The sequence below is a fragment of the Eupeodes corollae genome, chromosome 1 (assembly GCF_945859685.1).
Source record: "Eupeodes corollae chromosome 1, idEupCoro1.1, whole genome shotgun sequence".
In the NCBI taxonomy this organism is placed as follows: domain Eukaryota; kingdom Metazoa; phylum Arthropoda; class Insecta; order Diptera; family Syrphidae; genus Eupeodes; species Eupeodes corollae.
Genome location: NC_079147.1, coordinates 271,378,729 through 271,398,336, shown reverse-complemented (window position 1 = coordinate 271,398,336; position 19,608 = coordinate 271,378,729). Strand labels below are relative to the sequence as shown.

The 19,608-nt window shown below is 33.6% G+C and overlaps 1 protein-coding gene across 2 annotated transcripts in view; it reads left to right on the top strand.

The window, feature by feature from the left end:
- LOC129941673 (paired box protein Pax-3-like) overlaps positions 1 to 19,608 on the top strand; it is a 100,854-nt gene that overhangs the window by 60,532 nt on the left and 20,714 nt on the right. The window lies entirely within an intron of this gene.

Sequence of the window (19,608 nt, the reverse complement as noted above, 5' to 3'; positions counted from 1 at the left end):
TTTTTTGTAAAAAACTGTCAGTTCGATTTTTTTCAAAATTTTATCGAACGTTGAAAAAAATATTTCTTATAAGATAAAATTAGTTTGAAACCAATATTTCAAATTTTTGAAAAGATATTTGAGTCGATAATCAATTTTCTACCAACTTTTGTTATTTTTTTTAGGTTTTTAATTTTTTTGTACAAAAACTGTCAATTCGATTTTTCTCAACATTTTTCAGAATGTTGAAAACAATATTTCCTATAAGATAAAATAAGCTTGAAGCCCGAATTTCAAGTTTTTGAAAAGATATATGAATCGATATTCAATTTTTACCAATTTTGAGTAATGTTTTTTTTGATTTTTATTTTTTATAAAAAAAAAACTGTCAATTCGATTTTCTCAAAATTTTATCAGATGTCAAAAACATTATTCTTCGTTGCACAAAATTGTTTTGGAGATGAAATCATATTTAAGTCGTAAAATTTTGGAGGTAACAAATTTGTTTTTCAGTTTTTTTGATTTATAAAAAAAACCATTAAATGGATTTTTTTCAAAAAATATACTTCTTTGATATCACGTTACAATATATTACATAAAATTTAATTCAAGTCTCTAGCAATTTTGGTTCGTAAGATATTTAGGGTTAACCAAAATGTTCACCTTTTTTTTAAACTGCTATGGTAAAAATAACACCCACGCAATTTTCTTGAGAGCCCTTTCTACATCTTTCTGCCTTATTGTATAACAAAATTTATTTGAAATCGATATCTCTTCTGGTTTTTGAGCTATGGACCACGAAAACAAACGTCGCGAACGTACGTACACACGCACGCACAGACATCTTTCTAAAAAAAAATAATTTCGACTCTAGGGACCTTGAAACGTCGATAAATGTCAAAATTTTCAGTTTAATAAATCGGACCCATTACAAAAACTTCCTATGGGAAGTTACCAAAGAAAACCCGAATTTAATTCAAGATTATTTAATTTATAAATTAGTTAATAGCAAAAGTGGCAGATTCACGAGAAAATATGGTGAGAGAGATAAAGAAAATAAAATTTCATAATATTAATGTTTTAAAATTATTGCAGATTTTAGAAACCCTAGGGTAATCAAGCACCAGCGACTTCGTAAACGAGTTTGCTATGAACTTCTTTTTTGAGACAAGTTTTTGACAAATTGGGGTATGTTCGTAGATTTGGTCAGTCGTCGTTCATGAAATTGAAGTTCTTATAGTTGGCCTATTTATAGGGTCGGAAGATCGAAATTGAAATATACGTATGTGAAATGTAACTACACGGCCACTTTTGACAAAAAGTGTTAAATTTACCAAAATTACAAAACTTTTTTTTCTTTCTAGCACCATTTGTTTAAAAAACTGTGTTTTTAAACAAAAAATTAAGTTTTCTGCATCAATGTTTTTAATATTTTGTGGTATAAAAAATTTTAAAAATATTTCACTTTTGCCTTTGAAATATTTGTGAAAAAAATCTCGGTTTTTTCTGGTAAATATTAGATGAAATCTATTTTTGTAATTCTTTACGAAATCTCTTCATAAAAACTTATTTTTTTAACAAGTGCAAGCAAATTAATATCATATTTCTTTAGAAAATTTAATAAGCCTTAATTTTGTAGAAGATGATTTTTGATACGCCAAACAGTTTTCAAGATAAACCCGATAAACTGAAAAAAAACGTATGTTTCTCTTCGCTGCCGCTAGAGTTATTTTATAAACTATAATAGATACGAACAAAATCAAGGAAGCTTTTTTTTATAAAATTTAATGAGCTTTAATTTTGTGGAAAAAAATTGTTTGATACGCCAAATAGTTTTGGAGATAAATGTGAAAAACTGAAACAATCTCCATGTTTCTCTTAATTGCCACTAGAGCACACGTCGGATTCTTGGGAATTTTTTTTGGGTCATCACCAGGCATCTCTTAGCAAGTGTGCCAAGTTTCAAAACCGTTGTAGTTATACCTTAAATATCGCAAATTAAAAACGACATTACAGAAGAAAAATATTAAACATCATAGAGCAACAGAAATAGCAAATGTTCAGCAAATTGGAAGTAGAGCTTCCGTTTGGAGTCAATTTACGTTATTTCCTTACGATTGTCAAATAAAACGTGAGGTCGAAGATTCATTGTAATAGCATGCATTGAATTCCTATAGCTGAACTCGTAAACGTCAGGCAAAGCCGAAGATGAAGGGTGTTTGTGTTTCAACCATAAAGTGCGTTGCACTCTGCAAACAAAGCCTTCGAGACTCTTTTTTAGTTATCCGAGTTACCAACCTAAGAATTTAAATTTTTCTCCGATCAAGTATCGATACTCGAAAAAATGTCAATTTTTATCAGCAGCCAGATTTAAGTTCATGTTTTATCCGAAACTGCGTGTTGTATTTGTACTTGTAATACATGGAAGCTCTCACTGCAGTTACGAATAGATGTGCCAAAAAACTCGCCTAGTAATGGAATATCAAAATATAAATGTTGAGAATGTGGTGTTTATTTAAATTTATCTAATAGCTAAAATCGATAGATTCAAAACTTTGTGAAAACTTTAGAGTATGATAAACAAAATTAAACTTTGAGGAAAAAATGGGTGTTTTTTTTTGACGCGTGGTTTTCAATTTTGCCAATTAAATTTTTTTGAAGCTGCAATTGTGCAAATTTATTATCAAAATATTAAAGGAAACTTTTAGTGAGAGCAATGTCTTACGTTGTGGGTTTTTGGCGTTGTCTTAAAGATCATGCGATTTAACACCGCTGCGCTGGAATATACGGCTATTTTAAAACCTTGTCAATGCAGACAAGCCCGATTTGCTGAAATAAGTGATCCTAAGTGTCGGCCACTTGCTCGAAACCTAATTTAAAACATAAAGTCAAGCTCTATGTTAACAATGAAGCACAAGTTTTGGATATAACATAAAACTATACGAGTTTTATTTTTTCTTGAAAACTATAGGTCTAAGAAAAAGCTCTTAAAAAACACGGTATTAAGTTTTTTTTACAGACCGTGATTACAAAATTATAATTATCTAATTTTTGCAGCAGAAACATGTAAGTTTTGTTGACTAGATAGCGTGAAAAAGGAGACCCTCTAAACTGCACCAAGTATACAGGAATCAGCCTACCTAACATCGCTTACAAAATATTCGCAACCGTAATATGTGAAGTCTAAAGCACATCGTCAACAAACTGAGTTTGGGCTTAGACCGGGAAAGTCCACAGTCGATCAAGTAATCACCTTAATTCAGATTCTGAAAAAAAAATAAGAACATTAAATCGACACCCACCGTCTTCCAGGCCGCATATGACAGCATCTACAGTGAAGAGATGTACAAGGCTATGTCTAATTTTGGCATCCCTGCTAAACTCGTCTGTTTATTCAGGATGACCATGTAGGGTTCCCGTTGCTCCATAAAGGTTGGAAACAACTTAACACAACCCTTCGATGTCATAAAAGGCTTCATACAAAATGATGCGCTGTCATGCGTTTTCTTTAACATCCTATTGAGTGAATAATGCAGAGCTTTCAAGTCAACACCAGAAGCACTAGATTCCAAAAATATTTCAAACCACTAGCATATGCTGATGACGTTGACGTGATGTCAATAGGGCTTCTGTGAGTATTGACGTAGGCGCGGAAAAATTAGTTTAGCGGTAAATGAGAGCAAAAAAATAGTATATGCTGTCATCAAGGAAGGTCCTAAAATACCGATCGACCTCTCTATTAAAATGTCACCATCGACAGATGTAACTTTAAAGTAGATAAGGACTTTTTCTACCTTTGTCCGCTATGAACTCAGAAAACTACTCCAACGGGCGCTGAGAACAAACGAAGAAATACTTTTGCTAACCGCTTACAGCTGCAGAAACGGATGGAAGCACCTTGGGTCGTTTCGAGATATAAGTTGTTCGTGTGATCTGCGGCCCTGATATGCACAGAAGGTGAGTGGAGAAGAAGATGGAACGATGAGCTTTCCGGTTATACTTAGAGAAGTCTGTTGGTTGAGAGCCTAGTTCACACGGGACTGTAGTGCCAATTTAGTTGGTAAGATAGTGCTATTAAGGAAAAGTACACGAATTGAGTTTTTGAAACGTAGCTTACTTTGGCGGACACTTTGTGGCGGAATTAAAAGCTGTTAAGCTGAGAAAGCAAATCTGAAATTTTTACCTCGAATAATTTTTGAATAATTGACTTTTTAGCTGAAATAATTCTAAAGTTAGCGGGAAAAATAGTTTGTTTTTTCTTCAATTTTAAAATTTTAAAACAAAAAAATGATTTTTGAAAAATTATTTTGGCCAGTAAATTTTTTTTTGTTTTTGGTTAATCATAATTTTTTAGGTTCGAAAATTTTCAAGTTTTTTGGAAAATTAGTTCGGAAGTGCAAGGTTCTGAAATCCAATAAAAAGGCTGGGATGCGACCCACACTAATAACTTCTCATACCGGTTGTCTTGCTTTAAAGGTTTTTAGGTTATTGTCTTTTGTTAAAAAAGATGTCAGTTGAATTACTCAAAAAAAAAATTAATTACCAACAATATTGTGTATGTGATGAAATAGTTTGATTTAAAAATCTATTTTACTTACCGGGATTTTAAGTCGAGACCCAATTTTTACCAATTTTAGTTGCATTTCTTAAAAGTTTTTATTTCTTATATAAAAAAATACAAATTGGTTGAATGAAATTAGTTTGAAGTCAATTTATGTTATTATTTAAGAGATATCGAGGACCAATTTTGCGTGCCTACTATTTGTAGATTTTAATTTTTAATGAAAAAACTGACTTTGATTTTTGTAAAAAATTTACGATATGTCGAAAATAATATTTTCTGTGAAATAAAAATATGTAGTTTGAAACCAAAATTTTTACATTTTGAAAAGATATTTAAGTCGAAAGTAGTTTTTTACCAAGTTTTCGTATTGTTTTTTTGTAGGTTTTATTTATTGTAAAAAAAACTATCAAGTCAATTTTTCTCAAAATTTTACCGAATGCTAAAATTAATATTTCTTATCAAATAAGATATTTGAGTTGAAAATTACTTAATACTCATTTTTTACCAACTTTTAGTAATGTTCTGTTTAGGTTCTTATTTTTTGTAAGAAACTGTGAATTCAATTTTTCTCAAAATTTAACAACAATATTCTTTAAAAGATAAAATTTAATTAAAGCTAATATCTCAAAGTTTGAAAAGATGTTTGAGTTAGGTTTAAGGTTTTTGTTTTTTGTAAAAAACAGTCAATTCGATTTTTCTAAAAATTTTATCGAATGTTGAAATCAATATTTCTTATAAGAACAAATTAGTTGGAAGTCATAATCTTAAACTTTGGACAAACTCAAAGATATTTTGGGAGACAGTGCGCGAACTTGGTGGGCGCAATCAGAGTATGAGGTTCTCTTTAGAAGCTGAGACGTTAGCAGCTCATTTTAAAACTCTACTCTCAGCTGATGAAGACCTTCATACCTTTTATTACGCGCTACCTGATACTAGAGTCAACGAGCTGGATTTAGAGTTCGCATTGCCCGAATTGGAAGTAACGCTCGAAAAAATGAAAAATAGCAAGGCTCCTGGCCTAGACGGCATACTAGTCGAGTTTTATAAAAACAGCAATATTGATTCCAAAAACTACCTCGTGTCCTTTTATAACAAGTTGTTCAATGATGGATGTGTACCTATCGGTTTCAACGAATCTGTAAATATGCCATTTTTAAAAAAGGTGATGCTATAACGCTGCGGAAAAATATAGAGGTATTTCAATTTTAAATTTAATAAGAAAAACTTTTACTGCAATCCCATATGAAAGGCTCACAAAATGGATTGAGGATAACAGTCTTTTGAGCATCTTTCAAGCCGGTTTCCGCCAAGGTTTTTCAACCATGGATCACATCTTTGCCATTTCAAGCATTGCTCAACAATTTATAGATAGGAAAAAGAAACTGTACACTTGCTTTGTTGATTTTAAAGCTGCATTTGATAAAGTCAATAGACAAGCTTTAGTTTACAAATTTTCTTGTACTGGTTTGTCACGAAAGTTTCTCCAAGTGTATGCAAGTTTTATTTCGTCAAAAAATGCAAGGGTATGGGACGGTATCACATTTTCAAATCGATTTGAAACAACTTCCGGTGTTCCTCAAGGTTGTATCTTGAGCCCATTATTATTTGCCTTATTCATAGGTGATGTCGGCGATCTTCTTCTGGGTGGAGTTGATTTTGCTAACATTTTAATCAAAGTCCTGTTGTACGCGGACGATCTAGTTATGCTTGCTGATAATCCTTACACGCTACAAATGCAAATAAACCGTCTAAGTTTATTTTGCGAGTCTTGGGGCTTGCAAATTAATAGCCAAAAAACTAAGATTGTTGTATTTGAAAAAAAAAAACAATCAAGAAGGCGAGCGGAAGAAAAATGGTCTTTAAATAATACACATATTGAGGTTGTACAGGAGTTTAAATATTTGGGTGTCCTCTTGACCTAAAATTTAAGCTATCTAAAGCACTCTAAAGAAAAAAGCAACGAAGCTAAATTGGCACTTAATATAATGTGGCCAAAGTTTTTTTCGAATAAAAATGTCGATTAAACGTCCAAGTACAAAGTTTTTAACGCTACAGTAAATGCATGCATGGCATATGGCGTTCAAGTCTTCGCGTACATAGACTTCGAAGCTTTTGAAACTGCACAAGGGAACTTTTTTAAGAGGATATTTCGTTTTCCTAACTCAACACCCAACTACGCCATATATGTAGAGTCAGGAATAGTCCCTATATATATACAAATTTTGATGGCAAGTGCAAACTTCATTACTAGAGAGATGAAAAGAAGTGAAACTTGTCTTCACAAAATCATTTCAAGAAAATTACTTCGAGTGAATGCTTCCCCGTTTAAAGACTGGAACGAACTAGCTTACTCTTACGAAACAAGTTTAAACTTATCAGAAACTAATGTGACCGATTGACAGGCTCAGTTTGCTGATATGATTGCTAAGGTGGATCACAAAATGTTTCTGGATAATCTTTCCAGAGCATCTTCATCTACTTCAAGAGCTATTTATAGTCATTTAAACCACCAATTGCCCTCGGAAGTCTCTTACTTTAGTAATGAATTTTCATCCTCGGTTATAAGTATTATTTTTAGAGCAAGAGTTGAAATTTTAAATTTAAACTTTGTACCTCATCATCCAGACTTGCCCCAGCTATGTGATTTTCAAGTCTCATCTCAAAAACAACCTAAGACAAAATTTAAATCCTTCATTGTTGTAATGCAACTGTAACTGCATATGAATTTAATATAAAACTCTATTCATTTTTTTGATGTCTTAACACTTACCACTTAAGATGGATAAGATGACCTCCTTTGGTGGCCGCTATATAACTTACAATTTGTCATTTTCATTAAACAAGTCAATCAAGAAACATAAAAAAACTAGAAAACCCATTTCATCCAGTTAAACCGATGCATCAGCGCATAAAAACCAATCACATGTGGCATGATATACCACTCCGGGCAATTAATCAATCGGACATTTCCTTTGAAAGAAAACTCTTAGATACATATTTAAGTTGCAACTAATCACTGGATCGAAGTGACAGAAGAGAGCTTCCGTACATAATAGATCAAGTGGTAATTTATTCGCACTCCTATACCACCTCTTTCTTCCTCTCAAATCTATAAGTATAAAGACTTGAAGTCATCATCATCATCATCATCATCATCATGGGTGAAGCAAGTATAGACCATCGAGATCTTCTTGTGCTGATCCAATGCACTCGCACTCCGCAGGCCAAAGACATCTCTTAGCCAGTTTATGGTCGAAGATGATGATGATGAAGATGATTGTAAACATTTTTCGTATAGTGTGTAATTTTCTGCGATTGATTCCGCATCTGTCCATTTATCACTCGACTTGGCCAACCTACGGCAACGACTTCAACGTCGGCTACGGTAACAGAAACCGGCAACCGGGAATGGCAACCAACCTGCTTCGAGTTCGAATAAATTTCACATAATTGTTTAGCAAAAAAAAAGTAAGTAAATTTATGTAATTCACGCGATTAACTCTCAGGTAAGTACATTCGCGTATAATGTCCCCTTTTAACCGCCTACCTGACCCCTTCGGCGGATCATAGTGCATTGTTAACCTTTTCTAATTTCCCCCAAAGCAAATTTACACAATCTACCAGCGTTAAACAGATACCTCCGATAGATGGATAGATGCATAGTTGGTTGCGCTACTGCATCTCTAATGAGATGAGATAATAGTTCGGCGGTCCTATCCTATGGTGGAGTCGGAGTCGCTTCGCAGCGGTCGGGTGGCATAAAGTGCCAACAAAATAAAAACAACAAGCACCACCTGTCGGACGCATCTACAGATCTCGACAGAATTAAATGCTTCCGGACAATTGTCTGAGCACCGAACAAAAAGATACAGATACACTATCGTATCTATGGTATCTATCTGATCTGAGCTCACGCTGGCTTCATAACTTTTTATTCAAATGAGCAATTGTTTCGAATGTTTACACTGCAACTGACTGTCAGTATCTATGTACATATGATGCCACTGGCACCGCTAACCTCCACCACCACCGCAGCGGATAGCAAAGTCTCTTTTCAGACTTGCATCAGTCGTATCGGGTTGACGTGGTATTGTCAGTCTAAATGGACTTCTGCTGATGGTGATGGTGAATTGGCCGACCACTCGTCTGACTCTGACCATTCCGTCCATCAGCATTATTTTGTTGGTGCGATGAAGTTAATATACAGTTGTATCTATATAATTGCGCCGCACCAGTTGAAGTGTGTCACAGCGGAGATGATGGTGCGATTGTAATTTATACCGCAGCGAGATACAAAACATTATAAATACGCTCTGTACAAAACACATTACTATCTATGTAGATATTATTATTATGTTATAAAAACTATTATATTGCTTGTATGGGCATTAATTTTGTTGCAATTTGCATTTGAGAAGAAGCCCGATCCGATCCGGCCGGCAGAGCGCAGCGTCAGCATGCAATGCGCAGTGCACTCGTAAAAAAAACTCAGGGGCGTTTTTCCGTCATCTTTTAGTGGGTAATTGTTAATGTTTTGTGTTTGTAATTGGGGTTTCATCATTTTGTTTGTTTTATTTTCCGTCAGAGATAAATTTAATTATACTTGCGGAGGAAAAGATAAGAAAATAACATTAGTCAGCAATGTTGTTAAAACCTTTGCTAATTAAGCGATTAGCAAAGTTATTTGTATCTGTCATGTAAAAAGGTGAAAATTGTTAATTTGAGTCATTAATTGAGGGTTAAGGAGGAAGAATATACAAATTTTATAATTGAGAGTTAAGTATCAAGCCATTTGAATACTTTTGGTGGAAAGGCCTTGCTAGTGATATGCTAATTTTATATAATAGTGTCACTTCTCAATTTGTTGAACTATGTAACGAGGCACACTTTGACATTTAACCTATGATATTTATTATTTGGGGTACTGCTTTAAAATGTCCTTTAATATCATGTGAAAGATTAAAGGGCTAAAGTGAAAAATTTAGTTATACGATTTCTTGAGAACACTGTTGTCTAGGAGGACATGGTCTAACTATTTAAGTTCGACCAATCGAACCACATTCAAAGGTTTAAAGGTGTTTTTATGCAGAAATGTTAAAAATTATGTCAGACATTAATCAAAAGAAAGCAAAAAGAGAATAAGATCAAAAAATCAAATATATATATATAAAAGAAAGTCGTGTTAGTTATACACTATTAATAACTAAAGAACGGCTTAAAATTTGTGGGTAGGTAGCTTAGAACCAGGTGACGAACATAGGATAATGTGTATATCGTTCGACAGCGTTTCCGTATGTTGACTTGATTGGTTAAATATTCAATAGATGGTGCTATGACAAACTTCCAAACGTTTTATATAAGCTGGAATTTAATAGCAGAACATGTTGCTGAGGCTCAAGTATAGGTTACAACTATTTTGTAGTATACGAAATATCTTAACAAAATGAGAAACATCCTCGCGCTCTTTTAAGTTGCACAGATTGCAAGGCAAGATTGCATTAAGGCAAGGTTACTATAGTTTAGGTCAACATTCACCTGCTCGGCTAGTTGTATACAGTCTTTAAACCATTCACTTCAGGATTGGATTGTTTGAAGTACTACTTTCTTTGGAAAACAATAACTTAACATATCGAGAACTTTGAGGATGTAATTGAACAGCAGCTTGAGTGTTTTTATGAATAAAGGCGTACACCCGTTAACAACTCGATCATGTAGTTTGGCGTTTGGTGAAAACTCTGTTTTATGTAAAATTTGAGCCATTGTTCCATACTTGTTCACATTTTCGACATCTCCACTCTTGCGTCGCATGAAAAATAACTGATCGGTATCGGTCGAATCGGATCGGTGTATCGGTACACCTTCAGAAACCCTGAATTTGATTGATTTCCTTATTATTAAATCATTGCTTCCATGCTAAGTTTATAGCTGTTTTCGCTTTAACATGTTTGTCAGTGAAATGTTTGTCCATGCTCAAGTTCCTAGTAAAGCATGCTCCTAGATATTTGTATTCTTTCACCAACTCTACTCTTCACCATTGTAGTGTCATTGCTCAATTTCACGCGATCTTCCTCCACCATTCTTAAAAATCATCACTTTGGATTTATTGGATTTATTTTAATTTACCACTAGGTTCCAACTTTTACAATATTCAGGAAGCTTATTATTTATCATTAGCTGAAGGGACTGCGGATTATAAGCGAGCAGGACAATGTCGTTAGCGAAAAGAAGAGCTTTAATGTAAACGCCTGCGTACTCGATTCCTCCTGGTAATGCTTCGACTATATATGCTTCGACAATGAAGAGTGCACAGACCTGTCTAACTCCTGATTTCTTTGATTGCATTGGCTATTCCAAACTGATGCTATCTAAGTCTTGTATGAATTTTGCAATACTGTGCTGGACTTAAGCGACATTCCTATCTGGTAAAGGTTGTAAAATAGGGCATTGCGATCTAAATTTAAATTTTAAATTCTTTTTTATTGATTTTGTATCGTACGAAAATTTTGATCAATTGTATTCAAAGTCCTTTCAGTTCAAAATTCAAACCAGTAGATTAGTAAAAAAAGCTTTAACGTTCTCGTCTTCTTCATTGCAACAAAGGGTAAAGGTAGTATAATATCAGTTATGAAGGTCGCCATGTGTTTATACAAATGGCATATATAATTAGTATAAAAGCATGCTGGTGCCCATGTCAGATGTTCTTCTTACGTTCCCCTTAAATATCTAAGATACAGCAATGCGTGGCCGGGTTTGCTAGTATAATCTTATATATAAAAATGAATGGCAAAATGTGTTGGTTACCGCATAACTCAACAACGCCTGGACCAACTTGGCTAATTCTTTTTTTTTTTTTAAATATTCGTTGGAGTTGAAGGATGGTTTGTACAGCGAGAAAAATTCCAATTATTGCAGGGAAAACCATAAAAACCACCCCTTTTCTTTTTCCCATACAAATGTTTTCTAACTAGAACGTAGTCGGCTTAAAGAATTTGACTTCTTGTCATATCAAATTAAAAAAAAAAGGTTTGATGTCGGTTTGCTGTTGTTTTCTTGGATCTTCTGTTACCCTACCTACTGAGTTTGCTTCTGTCAACTGATAAACGGCTGAAACAAATCCGTACATCGTGTTTTGTGCAGAGTGTTAGTGTTTGTTTAGTTAGTGTTTAGTGACAAAGTAATTTATATTTGATATGCCGCTTATAAGACGAAGCAATTTAGGTAGTAGAACCCGAACTGCTAAAAAACAAACTAATAAACAATCTAATCGTACTGCACAAGAACGTGAAAGAATTCAGATATCATAAACGCGTAAAACGCATGCGCGACATTTAACTAATGATCGGTCAAGTTTGAACCGAGCTGCTTTCAGTTACGATGTCTTAATTGACTACAATAACTACCAATGTGTTGTTATTGGTTCTATGAACTCGGTTTGCTCACACTGTAAGGAATTGAAATACAAAAACACGGCTAATGGATTGTGTTGGGCTAATGGTAAAGCGAAATTGATACCATTGCATCCACCACCAGAGTCATTGTACTCTTTGGTTTCAGGAATAGGAACAGATTTTGACACATATCCAACACTATAACAATTTGCTTGGAAAATTTCATGCCAACTTTCACAGGATGTATTATAGCAGTTATTCAAAATTATTTTAGCGAACAAAATTTCCTATCACCTTTAAGGTGTTTATTGATAGATATGAGTTACAAGTAACATACGATTTTAAAAGATCAAATATTATTTAAGTTTGATAATCCAAACATATACACCCCATTGCTTATTTATTTTTTTTGTAGTACGCGTGGCATGATGGTTTGTGCGTTGGACTGTCATGCAAGGGGTCTTGGGTTCAATCCCTGCCTGTGCCAGCTTAATTAAAAAAAAAAAAATAATTTTCGCGGGTACTGCCTCTTGCGAGGAATTGACAAATCCTTCAAGAGTAATTCTTGTCATGAAAAAGTGCTTTCTCAAACTAGCCGTTCGGATTCGGCCTAAAATTGTAGGTCCCTTCCATTCCTGACAACAGTATTCGCACACAGGAATGGTTGAGAGTTGTAAGTCACTAGGCCCTGGTTCACAACGGACTGTTGCGCCACTCCATTTTTTTTTTGCTTATTTATTTTATTTAAAAGTGTTTGGTACAAAAATAGTTTTTTTTTTAAATAGAATGGGAAATCCAAATATACAAATCTTTGAAGAAATTTACAATAAAGCATTGATTTTAATCTAGGAAATGTGCTTAATAATGTTAAACAAGCAATTAATTAATTTAGGACTGACCACGCCCGATCGTCCAATGCTTTTAATCAAGAGTTGCATTGAGAAAAAGTGGATGATCTCAACGCTTTGAAAGAATTAATTCAAACAAACCTTCCACTGTTGAATGAACAACAGAAGTATGTATTTGATACTTTTATGAAATTAACATATCATGAAACTGGAGGTATTTTCTTCTTAGATGCACCTGGTGGTACAGGAAAAACTTATTTGATTTCAATAATATTAGCAACAACTCGCTCACAAAATAAAATTGAACTTGCACTCGCTTCATCGGGAATCGCAGCAACTTTGCTTGAAGGTGGTCGAACAGCCCATTCAACACTAAAATTGACATTAAATATGCAAAGCAATGAAACTCCAACATGTAACATTTCGAAGAACTCTACAATGGCAACGATTTTGCAGCAATGTAAATTGATTGTTTGCTTTATAAAGAATTTTAAATGATCTAAGAAGCAACAATATCATATTTGGTGGTGCAATGATTTTATAAGCAGGAGATTTTTATCAAACATTGCCAGTGATTCTACGATCAACCCCAGCTGATGAAATCAATGTTTGGGCTAGAGTCCTCTAATTAGTGGAAGTGCTTCATTTAAGCAAGAATATGCGTGTCGCGTTGCAAAATGACATTCGCATTGGTAATGGCAAATTTCCTATAGACATGTTGACTGCATGCATTAACTTTCCTAAAAGTTTTTTTCAGTTAACGCAATCAAAAGACGATCTTATTCAGAAGGTGTTTCAGTTTACAAATTGAATATTTGTCATCCAACGCGTTTTACATTTTATACTTAGCAAATGATTTATTTTTTAAATTTTTTAAATGAGCCAGCCTTTTGTTATACCGCGGAGGTTTTAAGGTATTCTTTTCAGTCCTATTAGGTTCAAATAAGTAAAAAGCTTTATTTAAGATACACGTGAAACGGTTAGGCATATTCTTCAAGTTATGGTTTAAAAATTCAGTATTCCAGTCCACAGTTTCAAGGTAATAATCGAGGTCAATTTTTTTTTTTTTTTTTTTTTATCCGATTGAAATCTTCAAAAGACACTCGGTAAGAATCGATACCGAGTAGTGTGGGACTCTTACCAAACTAAAACCACCGGTGAATCAGGACCAATCTATGAAAGATCGACAAATGATTTTTATTTCTTAATTTTTAAATCGCACTGGGGAAAGTTTAAGGTAATAACACTTTCCCGTAGCTTTTAGCCCATCAGCTCATGAGGCTTGGTTCTTCTTAATCTCCGAACATTGTCTCGTACATTTAATACGGTCTCCATTTCAGAGTTAGTATGACTTTGCAGTTGCTGATTGTGTGATACAGCGTGTTTCTTAACCACTTCTGTAACCATTTCAATTTGAAGGTCACGATGTAGATCGCTATTTCTTATATACCAAGGGGAATTTATTATTCCACGAAGGACCTTGCTTTGGAATTTTTGGATGGGTTCAGCATTTGTTTTCTTTGTATAGCCCCATAGTTGGATGCCATATGTCCAAACGGGTTGCAATACTTGCTTATATAACATTAGTTTGTTCTGGATAGATAGGTCAGAGTTCTTTCCTATTAACCAGTACATTTTTCTGTACTTCAAGTTTAGTTCTTCTCTTTTCTTTTTGATGTGTTCTTTCCATTTAAGCTTAGCATCCAAATTCATTCCAAGGTATTTGGCGGTATTGGAGTAAGGTACTTCTGTACTGTTTATAAAAATTGGAACATTGTTTATGTTTTTGTTTGTAAAGTTTATATGCGTCGATTTTGTTTCGTTTAATTTGATACGCCATTTGTGCGTCCAATCACTAACTTTATCGACTGCATTTTGCAATTTTTGTGTAGCCTTCGTAACGGATTTATCTGGCACCAATATTGCAGTATCATCAGCAAAGGTGGCCATGATAGCGTTGATGTCCACTGGAATATCCCTTGTATATAACAAATACAGGGTTGGTCCTAGGACACTTCCTTGTGGTACACCGGCTTCAATTTTCTTAAGTTCCGAGTAATTTTGGTCGTACCGTACTCTAAAGAGTCAGTTCGTAACGTAGGATTTCAGTATTTCGTAGTACTGCCTGGGGAAGTCCCTATGCAGTTTGTACTCAAGTCCCAAGTGCCAAACCTTGTCAAAAGCTTGAGCAACATCTAATAATACAGACGAGCATACTTGTTTTTCTTCAAATGCCTTTTTTTCTAAATCCAAACTGATGGCTCGGAATTAGTCTTCTTTCTTCAATTATTTTGCTAAGCCTTTTCAGTAGCAGTTTTTCAAAAACTTTTGCCATGATTGGTATAAGCGATATTGGTCTGTAAGATGTAACTTCTGTTGGTGGCTTACCTTGTTTAGGTATAACAATGACTTCCGCAATTTTCCAATGATGTGGCACATATCTTAGTTTAAGGCATGCGTTTATTATAAATTGGAGTTCAATGAAGTAAGATTCTAAGAAGTTAAATGATTTTGGGTTGTTACAGTTAAATTCTAAGTATCTATATAATTTTATTTCAATATATAATTTCTTATGGTGGATTGAATTGTTTAACAAACTATACGTAACAGTTTCTGTGATTGAAACTTTCAATTCATCTTGTGATGTAAGAACTAAATCAGGAATTGTATCTAAATTATTAACAATACTTTTAATTTGATGTTAGTTTAAAGCAAATAAATGATCAATAAAAGTTAATTCAGAATCTTTTTTTAAATTACATGGAACAAGCATATTTTCACTTAAGAAATATGACCAATTTATATCGGATAAGTTAAAATCACCAATAATACAAATTTTATGCAAATTGATAATTGTTGAAATCATTAACAAAATCAATGTTAGTAAGATGTTTTTCATAAAGTTCAATAGTGTTTTTGGCGGTATATAACTAACGAAGACGTACATTAACATACCAGGTTCAAGACTGATGGAAAAACAAATTTGTTCAATATCGAGAGAACGGCAACAAGTAGCCCACTTCCACGATCTTCAGCAGTAGCACAGCGATCTCCCCGGAAAACCATATAAGAGTTAACGTCAAACATTTCAGAATTAGAAATACCACTCCAAAGCCAAGATTCAACAATAATGATATCATTGAAGTCGACATTACTGGTAGCTAAGTAAAGCGCAGGGATTTTTGTACGAATTCCACTGGAATTATGATAATACATTTTCAGGAAATTAGGATTGGATAGAGAAACATTTGGGTTCTTTATTTCTCCATAGACAATCCGTTTTTTGGGATGTAGTCGAATTTACGAATCTTTATTCCGTAAGACTATAATGATGTATTGAAAACGGATTTGACAAATTCAGCAGGAATTCCGATTTTAAAGCAAACATATCTCAAGTTTGCGTCAGATCCATTTTTCAGAAGTTTGTAACATTTTAAATAAGAAGGATTAACATTTAAATTAGACGAAAGGTATTGAATAATTGAATCGGTTGAAGTTAATAGATCGAACTACGACAGGTGAAACCATTTTAAATTCTTGTAAACTAGAAGTTTACTAGATATTAGAACCGGAAACAACTCGAGCGCTCTTGAGACGCTAATCAATATTACCTTGTTCTCCAGCAGCAACGTCTATCACAAAGCACTATAATGATAACAAAACTGATTTCTGTAAATAATTAAGATTCACTTGATTAACAATAAAGCGATTACTTACTTTTAAATTTTTATATTATTTTTTATTTACAACGCCTAGGGTGATGGTTCTGTTCGGTAATTTAAGCCACGACTATAAAATACGTAGGAACAAAAACTGCCACCTTACAAATCTTTATGACAGGACGAAGTTTGTCGGGTCCGCTAGTATAATATAAAAATAGAAATAATATAATATTTTACCATTTCTATAAACGAAAGAAAAAAACTTAAGATGGAAAAAGCAAGGAAATGAGAAAGTTTGCAAGAATAATTTGATATTTTTTTCTAGAAAAATAGAACAATTTTCAATATTAAGAATTTTCTGGCTTGTTTTTGGTTGTAAAATGTAGCTGATGTTAGAAGACAAATTAAAAAAACCTACTGATCAAATCAAAATTCAGTCAGCAAAACTTAAGAACTGGAGAAAGAAAAAAAAGCAATTCCGTAATTTCAACTTTAGCAAATTATAAGTAGATAGCAAAATGTTCAAATCGTTTAAAATTAGTTAAATCATCTCAGTAAATTGCTAGAAATGGATTTGAAAACTTATTAAATCGTTTAAGATTTTGCGCATTTGTAAACAATAGATAACCAATTTTGAATTAAAATAAAAGCACTTTAGAAAAAAATGAAGACGAGTTTAAGGTAATTAAAGACAAATTTAGTTTGTGCTAAAAAATAAAATAAGACGATTTTTAAAAACTATAATTTTCCTCTATCTTTCTGAAAAAGTCTTATTAAAATAATTTCTAAATTTTAAATATTGTGAATTCCTTTAAGATTATTCGGTATGTTTACCTTGTTTTTGATAGAAAAAACGCTTTTTTGGTGAGTATTAAAAACTCAACTTTATGGCTCATACCTCCTGAATCCTCTATTGGTTAAAAGTTGATGAATGTGTGCAGCGGATTGTAGTAGATTTTCGTTTTATGTTGTGTTCTTGGTCCAGTTCTCAGCTAGCGTTTAGCAGCAAAAGAATGCATAATACTAATTTAATTTTTATAAAAAATACGTTTTAAGCGCCGATGTTGATTCAAAATCAAAACACAAATTATTTCAGAAATTATTGAATTATTTTATCATGGAACAAGATATCGGACGCAAAGGTATATTTGAGGTTCTGTGCTGCTAATGTGTCGAATTTTCTCATCCATTGGAATTGAATTGTTGCTGGCTTATCGACGTAAACCTTTTATTTCATATTTCATTTAATTCCAACAGCGTTAAATCACATGATTTTGTCGGCCAATTTACATCGCTTCCACGTGATATAACACGGCCATTGAATATGTCACACGAAATAACCATTGTTCAGTTAGCCATAAAAAGGTTGTCATGATCTCACTATAGCGAACATCAATAACTGCCTGACCGGCCCTTTTATGACATAAATACGGCCCCATTATGCCGCCATCCCATAAAGCACACCAAATAGTCACTCTTTGTGGGTGCATTGGTTTTTCGGCAATTTTACTTATTGACGAATTCAATAAGGTGAAAATGTGGCAAGGTGACTTTTTTCGAAAATGGAAAATGACCATTGACGACGACGCTTGAAATGGTCAAGAGGCTTTAGTTCTTGAGCCAATTGCAAATTCTTGCATAACGTTAATCAACGACTAACGTGAGAGGTGCAATTGTTGGGCACGACGACAAGTTGATGTGGACAGCTCTTCAGTCATCGCGAACAGCAGCAATATTTTCTACAGTACAAGCTTTACGAACATGTACTGGTGTTTTCATATCTTCTACAGAAGGGGTTTGCTCAAATTTTTGCACAATATCTCCCATTGTACGGAAATTTGGACCATTAATTTGACCAACAAAGTCACGAAGTACATTTTGATTTGAACGCCTTTCACGCGTTGTTTGATTGTGTATCTGTCCATAGTTCAAATTGAGTTAATCTGAATTTTAGAAACATCAAATGCAATACGGAAAAAAAACTTTACATTTAAGTGTGGTCCACGTTCAACATCGGCCCTTGAAATTTAACCACCCTTTATGTAAAAAATGTTTAGTAAAAAATATAAGGGGTCGGTCCTATCCATTTCCGCAATATAATAACTTTCGAGTTCAAGTGATTTCCAACGAAATTTAATTAATATGTTCTAACTTATAGTACCCCCACTCCTATACCCCCCTTTTTATATTCAGTTGTGAGATAAGTCGGATTTAACGAAATCACCCAAAACTCATGACTTAAATCAGTTTTAACGTTAATTTTTACTGAAAACACGCGGCCTAAAAAATGACTTAATCTTGTAGCTTCGATCAGAAGCTACCCGTGGCGTAATGGTTATTGCGGAGGACAGTGATGCCAGAAGTTTTGGGTTTATTCCTTTCTGTGACATCTTAAAATGCCTCTGGTTATTGCCAGGAATTGACAAATACTCATAAAAAGTGCCTTCTTAATTTATTTATTTTAAGCTTTGATCCCACATTAGCTCAACAAAATAAGGCGAAAAATGTGTCAAATTCAGAATCAGATGCAATTGACTTGTAACTCCATTATAAGTTCCTTTTTATGTTTGTAAGTTCTGGAAGTTTGAAACTCACACAAATCTTTTTTTCATTAATAACACTGTTTCTACAGCTACCATAATGTTAACACCTGATTTATCAAAATTGTCAAGCATAAGATTTCCTACAGTATTTTCCTTAAATATTCTTATACGTTAAACTTTGACAAGTATCTACTTTTTATGTGTCAATAACCCTTGTCGTCTTTCAATTATTTGAATGCCACAAGTCTGAAGTTCATGACAAAAAGTACTCATAAAGATTTGGTCAACCCTAGAAAGATCCAGAAGCTTATAGGCTAAAATGGAAGTTAGAACTTTCTAATTATGACATTAACGGCATTAAACTTATATTAGTGGTTCCATAATAATTTGATTGCAGATTTCCCCTAATATTAGCCTTTAAATGGACTCACCAACTTACTAAACATTAGTTTGCAGTTCTATTCGTTCAAAATCCATTAAGAATCTTTTTCTGACAAGCTTAAAAACATCAGCTTAGTCATCTGCTGTAATAAAGACTTAAATGTGTTCTTCCAATCAAGAGGTGTTTTTGACATTAACTAGCTTTTGATACTTTTGGCGTTTGAAATTTCACACATATTCTCA